Source organism: Pseudophryne corroboree, chromosome 3, assembly GCF_028390025.1.
Source record: "Pseudophryne corroboree isolate aPseCor3 chromosome 3, aPseCor3.hap2, whole genome shotgun sequence".
NCBI classification, from domain to species: domain Eukaryota; kingdom Metazoa; phylum Chordata; class Amphibia; order Anura; family Myobatrachidae; genus Pseudophryne; species Pseudophryne corroboree.
In genome coordinates, this window is record NC_086446.1 from 444767905 (window position 1) to 444789671 (window position 21767).

Sequence of the window (21767 nt, forward strand, 5' to 3'; positions counted from 1 at the left end):
TCCGGTGTCACTCCTGCCCAAGGTACTGCGGAAGTTGAAGCAAGAAGGAGGAATGCTGATTCTGGTCGCTCTTGCGTGGCCCAGATGACATTGGTTCTCAGACCTACAGAGTCTCTCGTCCGAGCGTCCCCTTCTACTTCCTCAGAATCAAGATCTCCTCGTACAGGGCCCTTGTCTCTACTCGGACTTGGCCAGACTGGCTTTGACGGAGTGGCTCATGAAGCATCACTCCGGAGGGACAAAGGATTTACTGAGGCGGTTGTTCAGACTATGCTGAAGGCCCACAAACCAGCCTCTGTCCGGATTTATTACAGGGTTTGGCATTCTTACTTCACCTGATGTGCTGATAAAAATTAGAGGCTTAGACTTAGATCTTCATTTGGCCTCCCTCAAGGTGCACATATCTGCCTTGTCGGTATGGTTTCAGCGCAAGATTGCCTCTATACCTGATGTTCAGGGTGTTCTATGTATTCAGCCTCCCTATGTCCCCCCTGTGGCTCCATGTGACCTGTCTATTGTATTGAAAGCCCTTCAAGAGTCTCCATTCAAATCTCTTGCATCAGGGGACCTGAAATGGCCCTCAGCCAAGGTCCTATTCTTGCTGGATATTGCCTCAGCAAGATGGATGTCAAACTTAGGTGCTTTGTCCTGTCATCCAAACTTTCTAATTTTTCACCAGGGTGGTTCTATGAACTCAACCCATTATTTGCCTAAGGTGGTGTCTTAATTTCACCTTAACCAAGAGATTGTGGTCCCGGCCTTTATCTCTTCAGACTTGTCAGCCAGAGAACGTTCTTTGGATGTGGTAAGGACACTCCATGTCTATGTGGACAGGACTGCTTCCATTAGGTGGTCAGACACCCTCTTTGTCCAGTTTTATGCATACAGCCTTGAAAAAGGGACCTTGATGTCCCAAAACGTGTCGGATTTTGCCTTCCAGTGCCTTCTGGACTTTCAGGACATTCGGACTGGGGAAAGGACCAGTGGGAAACACACCTGAAGGAGCCACATGCAGGGTATTTTTCCCGTGAATGCCTTGCATATCACACCTGCGGCTCCTATTGTCATCCTGGTAGGATTTGTTTCTCATTTGGGGTCATTCTCTATCCTGTTTTTTTAAATTTGTACAGTATTAAACATTTGTTTACTTTTATCTATCACACTGGTATTTCATATCCATAATGAAAACTGAAGTACATTTTACATTGTAGCATTGTACTAGCGCCAAGTGGGAGGAGCAATCTCACATTTTTCAAGTCTCTCAAGTAGCTTGGAGAGGCATGGGAGCTCAGAGATGGGACGGTAGTTTGAGAGAGAGTTAGAATCAGAATTTAGTTTTTTCAGAATGGGAGTAATCAGTGCATGCTTGAACAGTGAAGGAAAGATACCAGTAGAGAGAGAGAGATTACAGATGTTAGTTCAGGTTGGGATGAGCACAGCAGACAGAGATTTACTTACTTGTGAGGGTATAGGCTCAAGAGGAGAGGTAGTAGAGTAGCAGGATGAAAAGAGTGTTGACACTTCATCTTCATTTGTGGGATCAAATGAGGAGATAGTGCCAAAGGGTTCAGGTAGAGAATTAAACAGGTCACTGGCTGAGGAAGAGCATATCATTTCATCTTGGATCTTATCAATCTTGTCCTTGAAGTAGGAAGCAAGATCTTGTGCCTTGATAGTGGCTGGTGGGTTGGGTGAGGGAGGGTTCAGAAGTTATTTAAATGTATTAAAAAGTCGTTTGGGGTTAGAAGCTTGAATAGAGATGAGAGTTTGGAAATATGTTTGTTTGGCAGTCTTATATGTGAGAAAGTCGCTTGGAATACGATATTTACGCCACTGACGTTCAGCTTTCCGTGAGAGTTTTTGTTAATTTAGAGTGCCACGGTTGACATCTAGACCTACGTGGTGTGTGATGGGTAGCTGGAGCAGGTGCATATCTAGAGAGGAGGGGACCCGTGTGCAGTCTCCGGGTGTGGGCTCCCTCCCATCCAATAGCCGGAGCAGCGCTGTTAGCGCTCTGTCTGAGCGCTAGAGACTCTGGCACAGTGCCAGAGTCTACAGCACATGCGCAAGTCTCCGCAGCCATTTTTTTTTTAGACCTGCACATGCGCTGTAGCCTCTGGCACTGTTCCAGAGTCTCTAGTGTTCAGACAGAGCACTAACAGCGCTGCTGCGGCTGCCGGCTCCGGGACTCAGGAGAGGAGGGGACCCACACCCGGACACCAGAAAGGTAAGTATAGAAAAAATTGGTGCAGTGTGTGCAGTGTGGGCCCCCTCTGGACCCAGGGGCCCGTGTGCACCGCACACACTGCACCCATTATAGATACGCCAGTGAGGAGGAGCCACTTGGTCAGGGCCTATTTCTAGAGTCTGGTTCAGGTGAGATACAGCAGTCCCAGGAGAAGTAAATACAGAAATAGGTGAGAGCAGTTGTTGCAGAGAGGTGGACAGTTCTTGAAAATAGGATTTTGGTTACCTACCGGTAAATCCTATTCTTGCAGTCCGTAGAGGATGTGGAGGTCCACATTAGTACCATGGGGTATAGACGGGTCCACCAGGAGCCATTGGCACTTTAAGAGTTTGAGAGTGTGGGCTGGCTCCTCCCTCTATGCCCCTCCTACCAGACTCAGTCTAGAAACTGTGCCCGAGGAGACGAGAGAAGGATTATACACAGATAGTGGTGAGATTCGTACCAGCTCACACATACAAGGCACCAGGGGCGGATTGGTGTGCCGGGATGCCGGACCGGATTCCGTTTGGCCGGTCCGGCATCCCCTCATTGGCTGGCCGTCACCCCTGTGAAGGCCGCCGCCGCCAGCCGCGATCACAGCAAACGGGTAGCGTTAAGTGAAGCTGCGCAGAAGCCCAGTGAAGCATTTCCAAAATGGCCACCTTCGGAGCTTCTGCGCATCTGCTCCGACGGCGGGCATTTTTGAAATGCTTCATAGAGCTTCTGCGCATGCGCAGAAGCTTCATTTAATGCTGCCGTGATCGCGGCTGTGGGCAGCGGCGGCGGCCTTTATGAGGGGTGACGATAGCGGCTGGTGGCTGGCGGCGGCCTGCAAAGGGGGTGACGTATGTAATGTGCTTGTGTTATACGGGACATTATAACATTATAAAGGGAACTCGGATAGTGTTTCTATACTACAGCGGACAGTGAAGTCCTCTATGGTTAATGTTATATTTTTTAATATATGATCCACCTCTTTTGCATTTATTGTATATTTTATATATATGTATTTTTTTTATACTTTTTTTGCTTTTATATATGAGATTGGTCATTTAAGATTAAAACTCATTATAAATAGTACAGATTTGTGTATCAGGTTTATTCATGTCCTGTTGCTTCATTTTAACCAAATAGCGCAGAGAGGAAAAAGTAGTTTTTTGTTCTACACTTGATTGTTTCAGGTGAATTTTGGCTATATCCACAAGCCAATTACTCCTTTGCTGCTATATAAAATTATCTGACTAATTGGTGTTTGAGGTATTAGAGTTATTGTTAATATATATATATATATATATATATATATATATATATAATATGTTTTTTATATATATATATATATATGTATATTTTATAATTTAGCGCCAGCCACTGGTGGTTGTTATATTTAGTCAGTAAATACGGTCTACTTTACTACATTTAATAATTATATAGTGTGCCTGTCTGCTGCATCATATATATTTTATATATTAGTATAACGTGCTCTACCTGGTGCAATGTGTATAACGTGCTCTGCCTGGTGCAATGTGTATAATGTGCTCTGCCTGGTGCAATGTGTATAATGTGCTTTACCTGGTGCAATATGTATAATGTGCTTTACCTGGTGCAATGTGAATAATGTGCTGTACCTGATGCAATGGGTTTAACGTGCTCTGCCTGGTGCAATGTGTGTAACGTACTCTGCTGCTCTGCCTGGCGCAATGTGTGTAACGTGCTCTGCCTGGCGCACTGTGTGTAACTTACTCTGCCTAGCGCTATGTGTGTAACGTGCTCTGCCTGGCGCAATGTGTGTAATGTGCTCTGCCTGGCGCAATGTGTGTAACGTGCTCTGCCTGGCGCAGTGTGTATAAGCGGCACTACTGTGTGGTGTAATGTGAATTGGCACTATTATGTGGCCACGCCCCTTCCACATGAAGCCACACTCCTAAAATTTTGCCTACGCCGCGCACTTCCAATCCCTCCATATAATCAGGCCTTCAGGGCAGTACTCCTGCCCACTTGACAGACTCCACCCCCTCAACAGACCCCACCCCTATTAGGGCTGCTTCCATAAATTTCCCGGGCTGGTTTTTTATCCCAATCCGCCCCTGCACGGCACGCCAAGCCAACATAGCTTGAACATTCAGCAACTGCTGAAACATTACTTACCAAGTAACAATGCAGTACTCAACTAAAACAAAGTTGTACTGAACCAAATAACATTTGCAGGAAAACAAAGCGCTGGGCGGGCGCCCAGCATCCTCTACGGACTATGAGAAAAGGATTTACCGGTAGGTAATTAAAATCCTATTTTCTCTTACTTCCTAGAGGATGCTGGGGTCCACATTAGTACCATGGGGATGTACCAAAGCTCCCATAATGGGAGGGAGAGCGCGGAGGCTCCTGCAGAACTGATTGACTGAACGTCAGATCATCAGAGGCCAAAGTATCGAACTTGTAAAATTTTGCAAACGTGTTCGACCCAGACCAAGTTGTAGCTCTGCAAAGTTGCACTGCCGAGACACCCCGGGAAGCCGCACAAGAAGAACCCCACCTTATGAGTAGAGTGGGCCTTAACAGATTTTGGACACGGCAGTCCTGCCGTAGAATAAGCGTGCTGGATAGTGAACCTGATCCAGCGAGAGATCGTCTGCTTAGAAGCAGGACACCCAATTTTCTTGGGATCATATAGGACAAACAGAGAGTCCGAATTTCTGTGACAAGAAGATCTCTTCACATATATTTTCAGAGCCCTTACGACATCCAAGGACTTTGATGTAATTGAGGAGTCAGTAGCCACTGGCACCACAATAGGTTGGTTGATATGAAATGCCGACACAACCTACGGAAGAAACTGCTGACATGTCCTGAGCTCAGCTCTATCTTCGTGGAAGATCAAGTAAGGACTTTTAAAGGATAAAGCCCCCAGCTCGGACACACATCTAGCAGAAGCTAAGGCCAACAACGTGACCACCTTCCATGTAAGAAACTTGACCTCCACCTCCTGAAGGGGTTCAAACCAATCAGACTGGAGGAACTGCAACACCACGTTAAGGTTCCAGGGCGCCGTAGGCGGTACAAAGGGAGGTTGGATATGCAGAACTCCCTTCAAAAAGGTCTGAACCTCAGGGAGGGCAGCCAATTGTTTCTGAAAGAAAATGGATAGGGCTGAAATCTGGACCTTTACAGAACCCAACCTCAGGCCCATATCCACTCCTGCATGCAGGAATAGGAGGAAACGTCCCAGTTGAAACTCCACCGTAGGAAACTTCTTGGATTCACACCAAGAGACATATTTCTTCCAAATACGATGGTAATGTTTAGATGTTGCCCCTTTCCTAGCCTGTATGAGGGTAGGAATGACCTTCTTCGGAATACCCTTCCGAGCAAGTATCAGACGCTCAACATCCATGCCGTCAAACGTAGCCGCGGTAAGTCTTGATAGGCGAATGGCCCCTGCTGCAGCAGGTCCTCCCGAAGAGGAAGAGGACTCGGCTCTTCTTGCAGTAGATTCAGAAGGTCCGCGTACCAATCCCTTCTTGGCCAGTCTGGGACAATGAGGATCGCTTGAACCCTTGTTCTCCTTATGAGCTTTAGGATTCTTGGGATGAGTGGGAGTGGTGGAAACATGTACACTGACCTAAACACCCACGGAGACACCAGGGCGTCCACTGCCACTGCCTGTGGGTCCCTCGACCTGGAACAATAACGCCGAAGCTTCTTGTTGAGACGAGAGGCCATCATGTCTATTTGGGGCAAACCCCAAAGGTCTGTTATTTCCGTGTACACCTCCGGTTGGAGACCCCACTCCCCTGGATGGAGATCGTGTCTGCTGAGGAAGTCTGCTTCCCAGTTGTCTACTCCTGGAATGAAGATGGCTGACAGCGCCAACGCGTGCTTTTCTGTCCAGAGGAGTATTCTTGTCACCTCTGACACTGCCACTCTGCTCTTCGTTCCACCCTGTCGGTTTATGTAAGCCACTGTTATTACATTGTCTGACTGCACTTGAATGGCCCGATTTCTTAGAAGATGGGCCGCTTGTAGAAGCCCGTTGTAGATGGCTTAGTTCCAGGATGTTGATGGGCAGGCCGGCTTCCAGGCTTGACCACCATCCTTGGAAGGTTACTCCTTGAGTGACTGCTCCCTAGTCCCGAAGGCTCGCATCCGTGGTTAGAAGGACCCAGTCCTGAATCCCGAACCTGCGGCCTTCCATCGACCACTTGTCCAGAAGATCCGGTTGGGAGGGCCGCGCATGGAACCTCCCGTACTAGAGAGTCTCGTAAGAGGCCACCATCTTTCCCAATGGGCGAATGCATTGATGAACCGACACCCGGGCTGGCTTCAGGACATCCCGGACCATAGTTTGTATCACCACGCCATTTCCTGCGGAAGAAACACCCTTTGCACGTCCAGGATCATTCCCAGAAAGGACAACCTCTGGGTTGGTTCCAAATGTGACTTTGGAAGGTTCAGAATCCAACCATGACTCCTGAGGAGGCGTGTTGTGAGAACAATGGATTGCAGTAACTTCTCCTTGGATGATGCCTTTATCAGCAGATCGTCCAGATATGGAATGATGTTCACACCCTGTTTGCAGAGCAGAATCATACTTTCTGCATCACCTTGGTAAACACCCTTGGTGCTGTGGTAAGGCTGAATGGCAGGGCCTGGAACTGGAAATAACAGTCCAGCAATGCGAAATGGAGATAAGCCTGATGCGGCAGCCATATCGGAATGTGGAGATACGCAGTCTTGATATCCAGGGATACCAGGAATTCCCCATCTTCCAGACCTGATATCACCGCCCTGAAAGACTCCATCTTGAACTTGAACTCCTTTAGAAAGGGGTTCAATGATTTTAGGTTCAGAATGGCCTGACTGAACCATCCGGTTTTGGTACCATGGAAAGGTTCGAATAATAACCTTTGTTCTGCATGTGAGGTGGTACAGGTACAACGACCTGTGCCTCCACCAGTTTTTGGACAGCGTCTTGTAGCACAGTTCTGTCTGCCAACAGAGTCCGCAAGCCTGATTTGAAAAAGCGATGAGGAGTGAGACTTTGAAACCCAGGCCTGTATCCCTGGGATACAATATCTATCACCCAGGGATCCAGGCCGGACGATACCCAGACGTGACTGAAGTGTCTGCGTCTGGCTCCCACTGGCCTCAACTCCAGGCCGCGCGGTCCACCGTCATGTGGAGGACTTTGGCGTACCTGAAGCAGGCTTTTGTTCCTGGGAACCTGCAGTGGCAGGTTTCTTGGACTTAACTCGACCTCCCTTAAAGAAGGTATTGGACGCTCTGACCATTCTAGGCCTATTAGGCCGAAAGGACTGCGTTGCAGGTGAAGAGAAGGACTTCTTCTGAGCAGGTGCTGCTGAGGGAAGAAACGGAGACTTACCCGCTGTAGCCGTGGATATCCACGCATCTAGAGCTTCCCCAAAGAGAGCCTGACCTATATAGGGTAGGGCCTCCACACTTTTCCTGGATTCCGCGTCGGCCGACCACTGGCACAGCCACAGTCCCCGACGAGCTGAAACAGACATGGAAGATATTCCCGCAGCCATGGAACCCAAGTCTTTCATGGATTCTACCATAAAACCTGCTGAATCATGTATGTTGCGTAAATATAAAGCAACGTCATCCCTTTCCATCGTATCCAAATCCTCAAGTAAGGTAGCCGACCACTTAACTATAGCCTTTGCAATCCATGCAGTAGCAATAGTGGGACGTAATATGGCCCCTGAAGCAGTGTACATTGATTTAAGTGTGTTATCAATTTTTCTATCAGCCGGCTCCTTTAAGGCGGTAGATCCCGGAAAAGGCAAAACCACCTTGAGAGTCTGGACACAGATGCGTCAACAATCGGCAAGTTTTCCTATCCTATTTTTTCCTATCCTCCTCAGGGAAAGGAAACGCCACCAGCACCCTTTTAGGGACCTGGAATTTTTTCTCAGGGTTTAGCCATGCCTTTTCAAATATAGCATCAATTCCTTTGACGCAGGGAAGGTTAGCGAGGCTTTTTTATTTTCAGCGAAAAAAGCCTCCTCAACCTGCTCAGGTGTGGTATCATTAACATTCAACACATCCCTAATAGCCTCTATCAATAATTGAATCTCCTTTGCAAGAGATGCGGACCCCAGCAACACATCCCCATCACCGTCTGTGGTGTCAGAATCGGTATCCGTGTCGTCTTGTGCGCCATTCACAAGCGCACGTTTGTGGGGGTATACAGCGGGGCGTCCTGAGGTACCAGAAACCGGCCATACTGCCATAGAGCTCTGTAATACCTGGGTTGCAGATTCATTACTTGCAACCCTGTCAGAAATCTGAGAAATCCAAGATTTGATAGAGGAAAACCACTCTGGTTCCCTTGCAGGTATCTGTGCTAAACCACTGCTATCCTGATTACATAGAATGGACTCATCCTGGGAGGATAAACCCTCTGCAGCATATGACACAGTGTCCCTGGACATAGCTAAAGGAGGCCACCAAACACCACACACACACACACACACACACACACACACACACACACACACACACACACACACACACACACACACACACACACACACACACACACGTGGGGCAGACAGTTTCCCCCCAAGAATGGCAAGAGAGACACAGAGATTGGAACCAACCCACACACAGCGCTTTTAGCAAAGGGAGACCCCTGTCAGCGCTGACTGTGCACCTTAATAGGATACACAGACTAATTACAGCCTCCCCTCCCTTCTACAACCCCCTGGTACCGTGGGGGTCATTCCGAGTTGTTCGCTCGCAAGTGAATTTTAGCAGATTTGCTCATGCTAAGCCGCCGCCTACTGGGAGTGAATCTTAGCATCTTAAAATTGCGAACGATGTATTCGCAATATTGCGATTACACACCTCGTAGCAGTTTCTGAGTAGCTTCAGACTTACTCGGCATCTGCGATCATTTCACTGCTTGTCGTTCCTGGTTTGACGTCACAAACACACCCAGCGTTCACCCAGACACTCCCCCGTTTCTCCAGCCACTCCTGCATTTTTTCCGGAAACGGTAGCGTTTTTTCCCACACGCCCATAAAACGGCCTGTTTCCGCCCAGTAACACCCATTTCCTGTCAATCACATTACGATCGCCAGCACGATGAAAATGCCGTGAGTAAAATTCCTAAGTGCATAGCAAATTTACTTGGCGCAGTCGCAGTGCGGACATTGCGCATGCGCATTAAGCGGAAAATCGCTGCGATGCGAAGATTTTTACCGAGCGAACAACTCGGAATGACCCCCCGTGTACAGATAGCTGGAGTTGCTGTTCTTCCTCTCAGCGCTGTGCAGGCAGGAAAATGGTGCTGGAACGCTGCTTTGTCCGCTCTGAGGAGAAGTTCCGCCCCTTAATGGCGCTGTCTTCCCGCTCTTCAATAATTATGCTGGCCTCAGGTAAAATGTGCTGGCTGAGATCCGCGGACCCCGACAGACTTCTGGACCAGTGTGGGGGGAAGCGCTGTCCCAGGGCGCCACTCACAGCGCCGCACCATGTGCCTCTGAGCCCCTCCCCGTTGCCTCCATCTTCACACCGCCCCCCCCCCCCCCCCCCCGCTTGCTAGGGGGGTCGGTGTCTCACTCACCACTCTTCAGCTCTGTAAGAGGTTGGCGGCATGCTGCTGGGGCGAGCGGTCCCCTGTGGCGGAGAATGATCCGACCCCTCTGGAGCTCAGTGTCCAGCCAGCAGAGACAGTGGCTCAGGCCCCGCATGGCGGACACTGCTCCCCCCATAGTCCCTCGCTGCAGGCAGTCTGTTGCCAACAGCCTCCTGTAAAAAAAATAAACTCTAAAAATAAACTTTACCAGAAAAGCTCTGTAGAGCTCCCCTAGCTGTGACCAGCTCCTCCGGGCACATTTTCTAAACTGAGTCTGGTAGGAGGGGCATAGAAGGAGGAGCCAGCCCACACTCTCAAACTCTTATAGGCCCTACACACTGGCCGATCCGCCGCCGAGCTGCCCGACGGCGGATACTGCCGACGGGCGACGCGGCGGGGGGGGGGGGGGCAGTGACGGGGGAGTGAAGTTTCTTCACTCCCCCCATCACCCAGCTGTATTGAAGTGCAGGCAAATATGGACGAGATCGTCCATATTGGCCTGCTTGTACAGCCGATGGGGGACCAGCGATGAACGAGCCATGGGGCCGCGCATCGTTCATCGCTGGAGCCTCCACACTGCACGATATGAACATTATCTCGTTCATTAATGAACGAGATCATTCATATCGTGCAGTCATGTCGGCCAGTGTGTAGGGCCCATTTAAGTGCAAATGGCTCCTGGTGGACCCATCTATACCCCATGGTACTAATGTGGACCCCAGCATCCTCTAGGACGTAAGAGAAAATTAATTGTGTTAATATTTCTGTGGGGTTGAGGAGGATTAGAGGACTTAAATGACTCTGAGTTTGAAGTAATGGTGGAAAGCATGCAGGTGATAAGGTTGTGATCTGAGAGAGGGAAAGAGGTGTTAGTGAATTCAGAAAATGAGCATAGTCTGCATACTAGATCATAGTCTAGCATACTAGATCAAGGCAGTTGCCCTTCTGATCAGTAGTCCATTGGGAGATGCCAAGAGAGGAGGTTAGAGAGAGTAGTTTGAAGGCATGAGCAGCAGATTTTGGACTATCAATAGCAATATTGAAATCACCCATTATGATGGTGGAGATGTCAGAGGATAGGAAGTGAGGGAGCCAGGCAGAAAAATCTTCCAGAGATTGTTTGGGTTGCCCAGGTAGTCGATAGATAGCTGCAACACGCAGAAAGAAAGGATCAGCTTGGAAGACAAAACCCCAAACTCGGAAACACGCCATGTTGAGGCAACAGCCATAAGGAAGACCAGCTTCCAAATAATGAAAATAAGATTTTACTCACCGGTAAATCTATTTCTCGTAGTCCGTAGTGGATGCTGGGAACTCCGTAAGGACCATGGGGAATAGACGGGCTCTGCAGGAGACTGGGCACTCTAAAAGAAAGATTAGGTACTATCTGGTGTGCACTGGCTCCTCCCTCTATGACCCTCCTCCAGACCTCAGTTAGGATACTGTGCCCGGAAGAGCTGACACAATAAGGAAGGATTTTGAATCCCGGGTAAGACTCATACCAGCCACACCAATCACACTGTATAACTCGTGATACTATACCCAGTTAACAGTATGAAATATAACTGAGCCTCTCAACAGATGGCTCAACAATAACCCTTTAGTTAGGCAATAACTATATACAAGTATTGCAGACAATCCGCACTTGGGATGGGCGCCCAGCATCCACTACGGACTACGAGAAATAGATTTACCGGTGAGTAAAATCTTATTTTCTCTGACGTCCTAGTGGATGCTGGGAACTCCGTAAGGACCATGGGGATTATACCAAAGCTCCCAAACGGGCGGGAGAGTGCGGATGACTCTGCAGCACCGAATGAGAGAACTCAAGGTCCTCCTCAGCCAGGGTATCAAATTTGTAGAATTTAGCAAACGTGTTTGCCCCTGACCAAGTTGCAGCTCGGCAAAGTTGTAAAGCCGAGACCCCTCGGGCAGCCGCCCAAGATGAGCCCACTTTCCTCATGGAATGGGCTGTTACTGATTTAGGATGCGGCAATCCAGCCGCAGAATGCTCCAGCTGAATTGTGCTACAAATTCAGCGAGCAATAGTCTGCTTAGAAGCAGGAGCACCTATTTTGTTGGGTGCCTACAGGATAAAAAACGAGTCAGTTTTCCTGACTCCAGCCGTCCTGGAAATATAAATTTTTAAGGCCCTGACTACGTCCAGTAACTTGGAATCTTCCAAGTCCCTAGTAGCCGCAGGCACTACAATAGGTTGGTTCAAGTGAAAAGCTGATACCACCTTAGGGAGAAACTGGGGACGAGTCCTCAATTCTGCCCTATCCATATGGAAAATCAGATAAGGGCTTCTACATGACAAAGCCGCCAATTCTGACACACGCCTGGCCAAAGCCAAGGCCAATAACATGACCACTTTCCACGTGAGATATTTCAAAACCACAGTTTTAAGTGGCTCAAACCAATGTGATTTTAAGAAACTCAACACCACGTTGAGATCCCAAGGTGCCACAGAAGGCACAAAAAAGGGGCTGAATATGTAGCACTCCCTTTACAAATGTCTGAACTCCAGGCAGTGAAGCCAGTTCTTTCTGGAAGAAAATCGACAGAGCCGAAATCTGGACCTTAATGGAACCCAATTTTAGGCCCATAGTCACTCCTGACTGTAGGAAGTGCAGAAAACGACCCAGCTGAAATTCCTCTGTTGGGGCCTTCCTGGCCTCACACCACGCAACATATTTTCGCCAAATACGGTGATAATGGTTTGCGGTTACTTCTTTCCTGGCTTTTATCAGCGTAGGAATGACTTCCTCCGGAATGCCCTTTTGCTTTAGGATCCGGAATTCAACCGCCATGCCGTCCAATGCAGCCGCGGTAAGTCTTGGAACAGACAGGGCCCCTGCTGTAGCAGATCCTGTCTGAGCGGTAGAGGCCATGGGTCCTCTGATATTATTTCTTGAAGTTCTGGGTACCAAGCTCTTCTTGGCCCATCCGGAACCACGAGTATCGTTCTTACTCCTCGTATTCTTATTATTCTCAGTACCTTTGGTATGAGAGGCAGAGGAGGGAATACATAAACCGACTGGTACACCCACAGTGTCACTAGAGCGTCCACAGCTATTGCCTGAGGGTCCCTTGACCTGGCGCAATATCTAGTTTTTTGTTTAGGCGGGACGCCAACATGTCCACCTGTGGCCTTTCCCAACGGTTTACCAACAGTTGGAAGACTTCTGGATGAAGTCCCCACTCTCCCGGGTGTCGGTCGTGTCTGCTGAGGAAGTCTGCTTCCCAGTTGTCCACTCCCGGAATGAACACTGCTGACAGTGCTAAGACGTGATTTTCCGCCCATCGGAGAATCCTTGTGGCTTCTGCCATCGCCATCCTGCTTCTTGTGCCGCCCTGTCGGTTTACATGGGCGACTGCCGTGATGTTGTCTGATTGGATCAGTACCGGCTGGTTTTGAAGCAGAGGCCTTGCCAGACTTAGGGCATTGTAAATGGCTCTCAGTTCCAGAATATTTATGTGTAGGGACGACTCCTGACTTGACCAAAGTCCTTGGAAATTTCTTCCCTGTGTGACTGCCCCCCAGCCTCGAAGGCTGGCATCCGTGGTTACCAGGACCCAGTCCTGTATGCCAAATCTGCGGCCCTCTTGAAGATGAGCACTCTGCACTGCAGCCACCACAGTACAGATACCCTGGTCCTTGGAGACAGGGTTCTCAGCCGATGCATCTGAAGATGCGATTCCGACCACTTGTCCAAGAGGTCCCACTGAAAGGTTCTTGCATGGAACCTGCCGAATGGAATTTTGCTTCGTAAGAAGCTACCATTTTTCCCAGGACTCGTGTGCAGTGATGCACCGATACCTGTTTTGGTTTCAGGAGGTCTCTGACTAGAGATGACAGCTCCTTGGCTTTCTCCTGCGGGAGAAACACTTTTTTTCTGTTCTGTGTCCAGAACCATCCCCAGGAACAGCAGGCGTGTGGTAGGAACCAGCTGTGACTTTGGAATGTATAGAATCCATCCGTGCTGTTGTAGCACTTCCCGAGATAGTGCTACTCCGACCAACAACTGCTCCATGGACCTCGCCTTTATAAGGAGATCGTCCAAGTACGGGATAATTAAAAACTCCCTTTTTTCGAAGGAGTATCATCATTTCTGCCATTACCTTGGTAAAGACCCTCGGTGCCGTGGACAGTCCAAACGGCAGTGTTTGGAATTGGTAATGGCAATCCTGTACCACAAATCTGAGGTACTCCTGGTGAGGATTGTAAATGGGGACATGTAGGTAAGCATCCTTGATGTCCAGGGATACCATGTAATCCCCCTCCTCCAGGCTTGCAATAACCGCCCTGAGCGATTCCATCTTGAACTTGAATTTTTTTATGTATGTGTTCAAGGACTTCAAATTTAAAATGGGTCTCACCGAACCGTCCGGTTTCGGTACCACAAACAGTGTGGAATAGTAACCCCGTCCTTGTTGAAGTAGGGGCACCTTGACTATCACCTGCTGGGAATACAGCTTGTGAATTGCCTCTAGCACAGCCTCCCTGCCTGAGGGAGTTGTTGGCAAGGCAGATTTGAGGAAACGGCGGGGGGGAGACGCCTCGAATTCCAGCCTGTACCCCTGAGATACTACTTGAAGGATCCAGGGATCCACCTGTGAGCGAGCCCACTGATCGCTGAAATTTTTGCGGCGGCCCCCCACTGTACCTGGCTACGCCTGTGGAGCCCCCGCGTCATGCGGTGGACTCAGAGGAAGCGGGGGAAGAATTTTGATTCTGGGAACTGGCTGACTGGTGCAGCTTTTTCCCTCTTCCCTCGTCTCTATGCAGAAAGGAAGCGCCTTTGACCCGTTTGCTTTTCTGAAGCCGAAAGGACTGTACCTGATAATACAGTGCTTTCTTAGGCTGTGAGGAAACCTGAGGTAAAAATTTTTCTTCCCAGCTGTTGCTGTGGATACGAGGTCCCAGAGACCATCCCCAAACAATTCCTCACCCTTATAAGGCTCTATGTGCCTTTTAAAGTCAGCATCACCTGTCCAGTGTCGGGTCTCTAATACCCTCCAGACAGAATGGCCATTGCATTAATTCTGGATGCCAGCCGGCAAAATATCCCTCTGTGCATCCCTCATATATAAGACGACGACTTATGTTCGCAAAATAGTATCCCTGTTTGACAGGGTTACAGACCACGCTGCAGCAGCACTATCTGCAGGTCTCAGTCTAGTACCTGAGTGTGTAAATACAGACTTCAGGATAGCCTCCTGCTTTTTATCAGCAGGTACCTTCAAAGTGGCCGTATCCTAATACGGCAGTGCCACCTTTTTTGACAAACGTGTGAGCGCCTTATCCACCCTAGGGGATATCTCCCAGCGTAACTTATCCTCTGGCGGGAAAAGGTACGCCATCAGTAACTTTTTAGAAATTACCAGTTTCTTATCGGGGGAACCCACGCTTTTTCACACTTCATTCACTCATTTGATGGGGGAACAAAACACTGCCTGCTTTTTCCCCACAAACATAAAACCCTTTTTTAGTGGTACTTGGGTTAATGTCAGAAATGTGTAACACATTTTTTATTGCCGGGATCATGTAACGGATGTTCCTAGTGGATTGTGTATATGTCTCAACCTCGTCGACACTGGAGTCAGACTCCGTGTCGACATCTGTGTCTGCCATCTGAGGGAGCGGGCGTTTTTGAGCCCCTGATGGCCTTTGAGACGCCTGGGCAGGCGCGGGCTGAGAAGCCGGCTGTCCCATAGCTGTTACGTCATCCAGCCTTTTATGTAAGGAGTTGACACTGTCGGTTAATACCTTCCACCTATCCATCCACTCTGGTGTCGGCCCCCAGGGGGCGACATCCCATTTATCGGCATCTGCTCCGCCTCCACATAAGCCTCCTCATCAAACATGTCGACACAGCCGTACCGACACACCGCACACACACAGGGAATGCTCTGACTGAGGACAGGACCCCACACAGCCCTTTGAGGAGACAGAGAGAGAGTATGCCAGCACACACCAGAGCGCTATATAATGTAGGGATAAACACTATCACTGAGTGAATTTTCCCCAATAGCTGCTTGTGTAAACAATATTGCGCCTAAATTTAGTGCCCCCCCTCTCTTTTTAACCCTTTGAGCCTGAAAACTACAGGGGAGAGCCTGGGGAGCTGTCTTCCAGCTACACTGTGCAGAGAAAATGGCGCCAGTGTGCCGAGGGAGATAGCTCCGCCCCTTTTTCGCTGACTTTTCTCCCGCTTTTTTATGGATTCTGGCAGGGGTAATTATCACATATATAGCCTCTGGGGCTATATATTGTGATTATTTTGCCAGCCAAGGTGTTTTTATTGCTGCTCAGGGCGCCCCCCCCCCCCAGCGCCCTGCACCCTCAGTGACCGGAGTGTGAAGTGTGTATGAGGAGCAATGGCGCACAGCTGCAGTGCTGTGCGCTACCTTGGTGAAGACTGAAGTCTTCTGCCGCCGATTTTCCGGACCATCTTCATGCTTCTGGCTCTGTAAGGGGGACGGCGGCGCGGATCCGGGAACGAACACCAAGGACGGGTCCTGCGGTCGATCCCTCTGGAGCTAATGGTGTCCAGTAGCCTAAGAAGCCCAAGCTAGCTGCAAGCAGGTAGGTTCGCTTCTTCTCCCCTTAGTCCCTCGTTGCAGTGAGCCTGTTGCCAGCAGGTCTCACTGTAAAATAAAAAACCTAACATATACTTTCTTTCTAGGAGCTCAGGAGAGCCCCTAGTGTGCATCCAGCTCGGCTGGGCACAGAAATCTAACTGAGGTCTGGAGGAGGGGCATAGAGGGAGGAGCCAGTGCACACCAGATAGTACCTAATCTTTCTTTTAGAGTGCCCAGTCTCCTGCGGAGCCCGTCTATTCCCCATGGTCCTTACGGAGTTCCCAGCATCCACTAGGACGTCAGAGTAATGAAGATACTCTGAATGTAAAGGCTTGAATGGAGCTTTTGTTAGAGCCGATAGGACTAGAATAAGATTCCACAGTGCCACCAGCGGATGAAATGGTGATTGAAAAAGCACCACACCCTGTAAAACAGGGTTTAAGCTTTTGGAAGAAACAACAAACGCTACTGAAAATTGACATGGCCGACATCTGTACTTTCACAGACTTAATTTGTAAACCAGCCTCCAACCGTCCTGAAGGAAGGCCAAGAAACAAGTGAGAGGAGAAACTTGGTGGTATGAACCCTCTTCTGTTCACACCACAAGATGTAGCATTTCTAAACTGTGAGGTAATTGTGAGACGAGACCAATTTCTGGGCCTGCTGCATAGTACGGACCACCCAGAGAGTTCTTTAGCTTCCAAAGGCTTGGTTACAAAAGCCAAGCTGTTAAAGCTAACCAAGGAAGGTCCTCATGTAGAAACAGACCTTGTTGCCGCAGATTCGTCCTAAGTGGAAGACGCCAGCAGGGACCTACCAGCCTTATGAGAATGTCAGGGTACCACGACCTGCATGACCAGTGTGGAGCCACTAGGATTATCATCATCCGATAGTTCTGGACACTCTTGATTACCCTAAGCAAGAGTGGGGTCGGTGGAAACAGATACTTTAGATGAAAGTCTATAAAATGGTATGCGGTTAGCATACCGGTTGTCGGGATCCCGGCGGTCACAATACAGACGCCGGGATCCTGACGGGGGCACCATTCTGCTGCCGTTATACCAGCGAGGTAGGTTATTCCACCTCTATGGGTGTCCACGACACCCATAGAGGGAGAATGGAACCTGTGGCGAGCGCAGCGAGCCTGCAAAGGGCTTAGTTGCGCCCGCCCTTCTGCCGGCATTCCACTGCTTTGGATGCCGATGTCGCGCACTGGTAAATCATACCGAAGCCTATGGAATATACAAGCACCCACTGTGTAAGCTAGCAGATATTCGGATCCCATACAAAACTGTGGAACCCTTATGTTGTGTCAAGAGACCACAAGATACACCCACGGAAGGCCTTACTTATGAACTAACTGTTGGAGGACCACTTGATTGAGAGACCATACCCCTGGGAGAAACATTGTTCTGTAGAGGATTTCTGCTTTTTAATTTCCCACTGTCGGTATAAACACAGCTGAGAGTGTTGGAACATAGTATGGGCAGTACGGATGGTGTAATGGTTAGCATTACTGCCTCACAGCACTGAGGTCATGGGTTTGATTCCCACCATGGCCCTAACTGTGTGGAGTTTGTATATTCTCCCCATACATGCGTGAGTTTCCTCTGGGTACTCCGGTTTCCTCCCACAAACCATAAATATACTGGTAGGTTAATTGGCTCCCAACAAAATAAACCATAGCATGAATGTGTGACGTGTACAAGTGAGGAATATAGATTAGACAATAAGGAGAAAAGAAGACTCTTTTGTGGGCGCACTCTTAACTTTAAACGAATATATGAATTAGTCAGAATAGATTAAAAATTCAAATTTTAATGGTTTAACAAAATGTTACGTCGGCCGAAGTTTCCATAGTGCAAGCCATCTCTATTGCGGCCAGTAAAAATTGAATCATGATCCCAGACTCTATTAAAATAGACTTGAGACATCTGTCCACATTTTAAGTAGCAGGTCCTTTGCGTTATGGAACTTTAGCGCTAGGGAGGCCAATCCCGGGATCGGCGGGATCCCGGGATTTAGGCCCAAAAACGGCCGGGATTCAATCCCCCCCCCCCCCCCATGCTGTTCCCTAACTGCTCAATACGCACATCGATACCTAGGTTGCTGCCTGGACTTAAACCTCAAGCAGTAGGGGCTCACACAATAGGCAAGAGACCGCAGGAGATGATCTAGAGTTTAACTCACAAGAGCACAGAGGGATAATGTCAGGACTGGGTCAGGATCTCAGCCTGAGCAGAGGGAGCACAGTGAGGTGGAATGCAGGCACATTGCGTTCCACCAGGATTGAAAAAATGGCCCGGGATTGGCCTCCCTATTTAGCGCTATATGTGTGAGACCCCTAGAGCCAATGTGAGGGTCTTCCGCCAATAACCCCCCCCCCCCATGCTGTTCCCTTACTGCTCAATACGCACATCGATACCCAAGTTGCTGCCTGGACTTAAACCTCAAGCAGTAGGGGCTCACACAATAGGCAAGAGACCGCAGGAGACGATCTAGAGTTTAACTCACAAGAGCACAGAGGGATAATGTCAGGACTGGGTCAGGATCTCAGCCTGAGCAGAGGGAGCACAGTGAGGTGGAATGCAGGCACATTGCGGATGACTTGTAGGCACAGTGCAGATGCTGTGTGGACACTGGGCAGTTGGCACACTCTGAAGGCTGAGAGAAGGAACACAGGAATGGCAGGCAGCGGGTCAACACACTGGAACTGGAGGTAGACACTAGCAGGGCTAATTAATCCGGCAGAGTATCCACAGGACAGGCAAGATCTGCGGACAGGGACCAGCAGCTAATGCAGATAGGCACAAGCTATACCGGCACAGACAGCAGGACTGATTGGCTTACAACAATGGCACTGACCAATGAGGGAAGCCAGCATGGGAGTGCTAAGTTGATTGCAAACTCTGTGTAGCTGCAGCTCTGCACGTACATACCCACTGACAGCGTGCGGGCACATAGCTAGGTAACCAGGGACGCGATAGCTGAGCTGCACCCTGGTTGCCTAGAGACGGGCGGGTACCGGTGGCCCTTGCGGCCTGAATATGCAATGTCCCGGTTGCCAGGCAACAATCGGGACTCGGGATAGGAACAATCCACTTGGCGGCTTGTGACACCTTGTGACATTGGGGGTCATTTCGAGTTGATCGCTTGCTAGCAGTTTTTAGCAGCTGTGCAAACGCATTGTTGCCACCCACTGAGGAGTGTATTTTAGCTTTGCAGAAGTGCGAACGCTTGTGCAGCAGAGCGCCTGCAAAATCTTTTTGTGCAAAACAAGACCAGCCCTGTAGTTACTCTTCGTGTGCGTTGATTCTAACGACAGAGGAACGGCTTTTGACGTCACACACCCGCCCAGCGAACGCCCAGCCACGCCTGTGTTTTTTCTGCCACACCTGCGTTTTTCTAAGCACTCCCTGAAAACGGTCAGTTCACACCCAGAAACGCCCACTTCATGTCAATCTTCCTGCGTTCGGCCGTGCGACAGGAATGTTCGTTAGACTCTGTGCAAACCCACGATGCTCATTGTACCCATACGACGCGCCTGCACATTGCGGGCATACGTATGCGCAGAAATGCAGATTTTTAGCCTGATCGCTGCGCTGCGAACAACGGCAGCTAGCGATCAACTCGGAATGACCCCCATAATCCGTTGGAAACAAAATTTGCAAGGAACGGAGAACCTTCCCATCCGTCGCCTTCTAGGCCTCCCTGATGAGAATTGAGAGATCTGAAGAAGGGAAAAGAACGACTTTCCTGCCCCGATGTTTGAAAGGACCCACAACTAACACTTGGGGATCCATATTTAAACAGTCTAGAGTGCACACAGCAGTAATGAGGTTCTCCTACGTCGTGAGTCGCAGAAGGCTCTAGGTCTCACTCTCTGGGATAACGCTATTCTTCTCCCAAGTCCACCCTTGTAACTAAGGGCCTAATTCAGGCTTTGACATGCGGGGGGACGCCCGGCACAGAGCAAATCCACCCCGCATGCCAAATCCAGCCCCCCCCATAGAGATGCGAGAGCATGTTTAGAGTAGCCCTCCGCCTGCGAAGCGTAGCTGTGAAGGCAGACGGATAACCGCCATATTAGGGGTAGCAGCGGCTGCTTGTGACGTCACACAGCTGCCGTGGCCCGCCACGCAAACGGTCCAGACACGCTGTCTAAACCTAACCCTTCCCGCTTGGTGTCTAACCCTAACCTCCCCTTGTAAGTGCATAACCCTAACCCCCCCCTTCCCCGGTAGCTAACTATCACTTTCCCGTCCCTGCACCCTAAACCCCTTCTAATGCTTAAACCTAACCTCCCACCCCCTGCGGCAAGATACGAGCGCATCCCGCTAAAATAACATTCGGGATTCCAGGTATCTGTATTTTGATGCCGGGATCCCGAGCACTGTTGGGATTTTGATGCCGGCATTATGCCGCCATTCGGGATTCCAGCGTCAGTATTTCGGCCCCCAGCATTTTAACTACAGTCCAGTTTAATTACTGGTGGTGAATGCGTTTGTAAATGTACCCCTCTGCCAATCAGTATAGGCCTTATAATTAACATTTCCTTTACTTTACACATGCCCCAGCACTGGGGTTAGGTGTTGAAGGATGGGGGGAAGCAGTGGAGGTTAAGGGGCATTATACTTTTTTTATGCAAACAAAATTAAGTCTCAACTTTAAGATACAATTTAGCAGACCAGAGGGAAGTCACCAAGACCCCCGACGTGTCGACTTGATTGTCCCCTCCCGGAGGAGGCAGCCAGAAATCAGCACATATGGGTTATATATAGGTTTGCCATAATATTTCTTTACTTCAGACACCTATGATTTACACAAGTTCTGTGACTCATTACGGGTGGTCTTCAGTATGCCGGCGGTCGGGCTCCCGGCGACCAGCATACCGGCGCCGGGAGCCCGACAGCCGGCATACCGACACTTATTCTCCCTCGTGGGGGTCCACGACCCCCCTGGAGGGAGAATAAAATAGTGTGGCACGCGTAGCGTGGCGAGCGCAGCGAGCCCGCAAGGGGCTCATTTGCGCTTGCCACAGTGTCGGTAAGCCGGCGGCCGGCCTCCCGGCGCCGGTATGCTGGTCGCCGGGAGGCCGGCCACCGGCAGATCGTAGTGAACCCACTCATTACAACCAGGTGAAATACATGGCAGGAATATAGCCATGCACAGAACCTGTGTAAATCATAAGTGTCCCAGATTAAAGGGGTATTAGGGCAAATCTATATACTATCTCATTATGGGCCTGATTTAGAGGTGGATGCAATTCCGATGTTTGCAGAGCTGAGGTTTTTTTATGTACTTAGCATGCATAAAAGTCATCCCATGGGAGGGTGGAATAAAGAACCCATG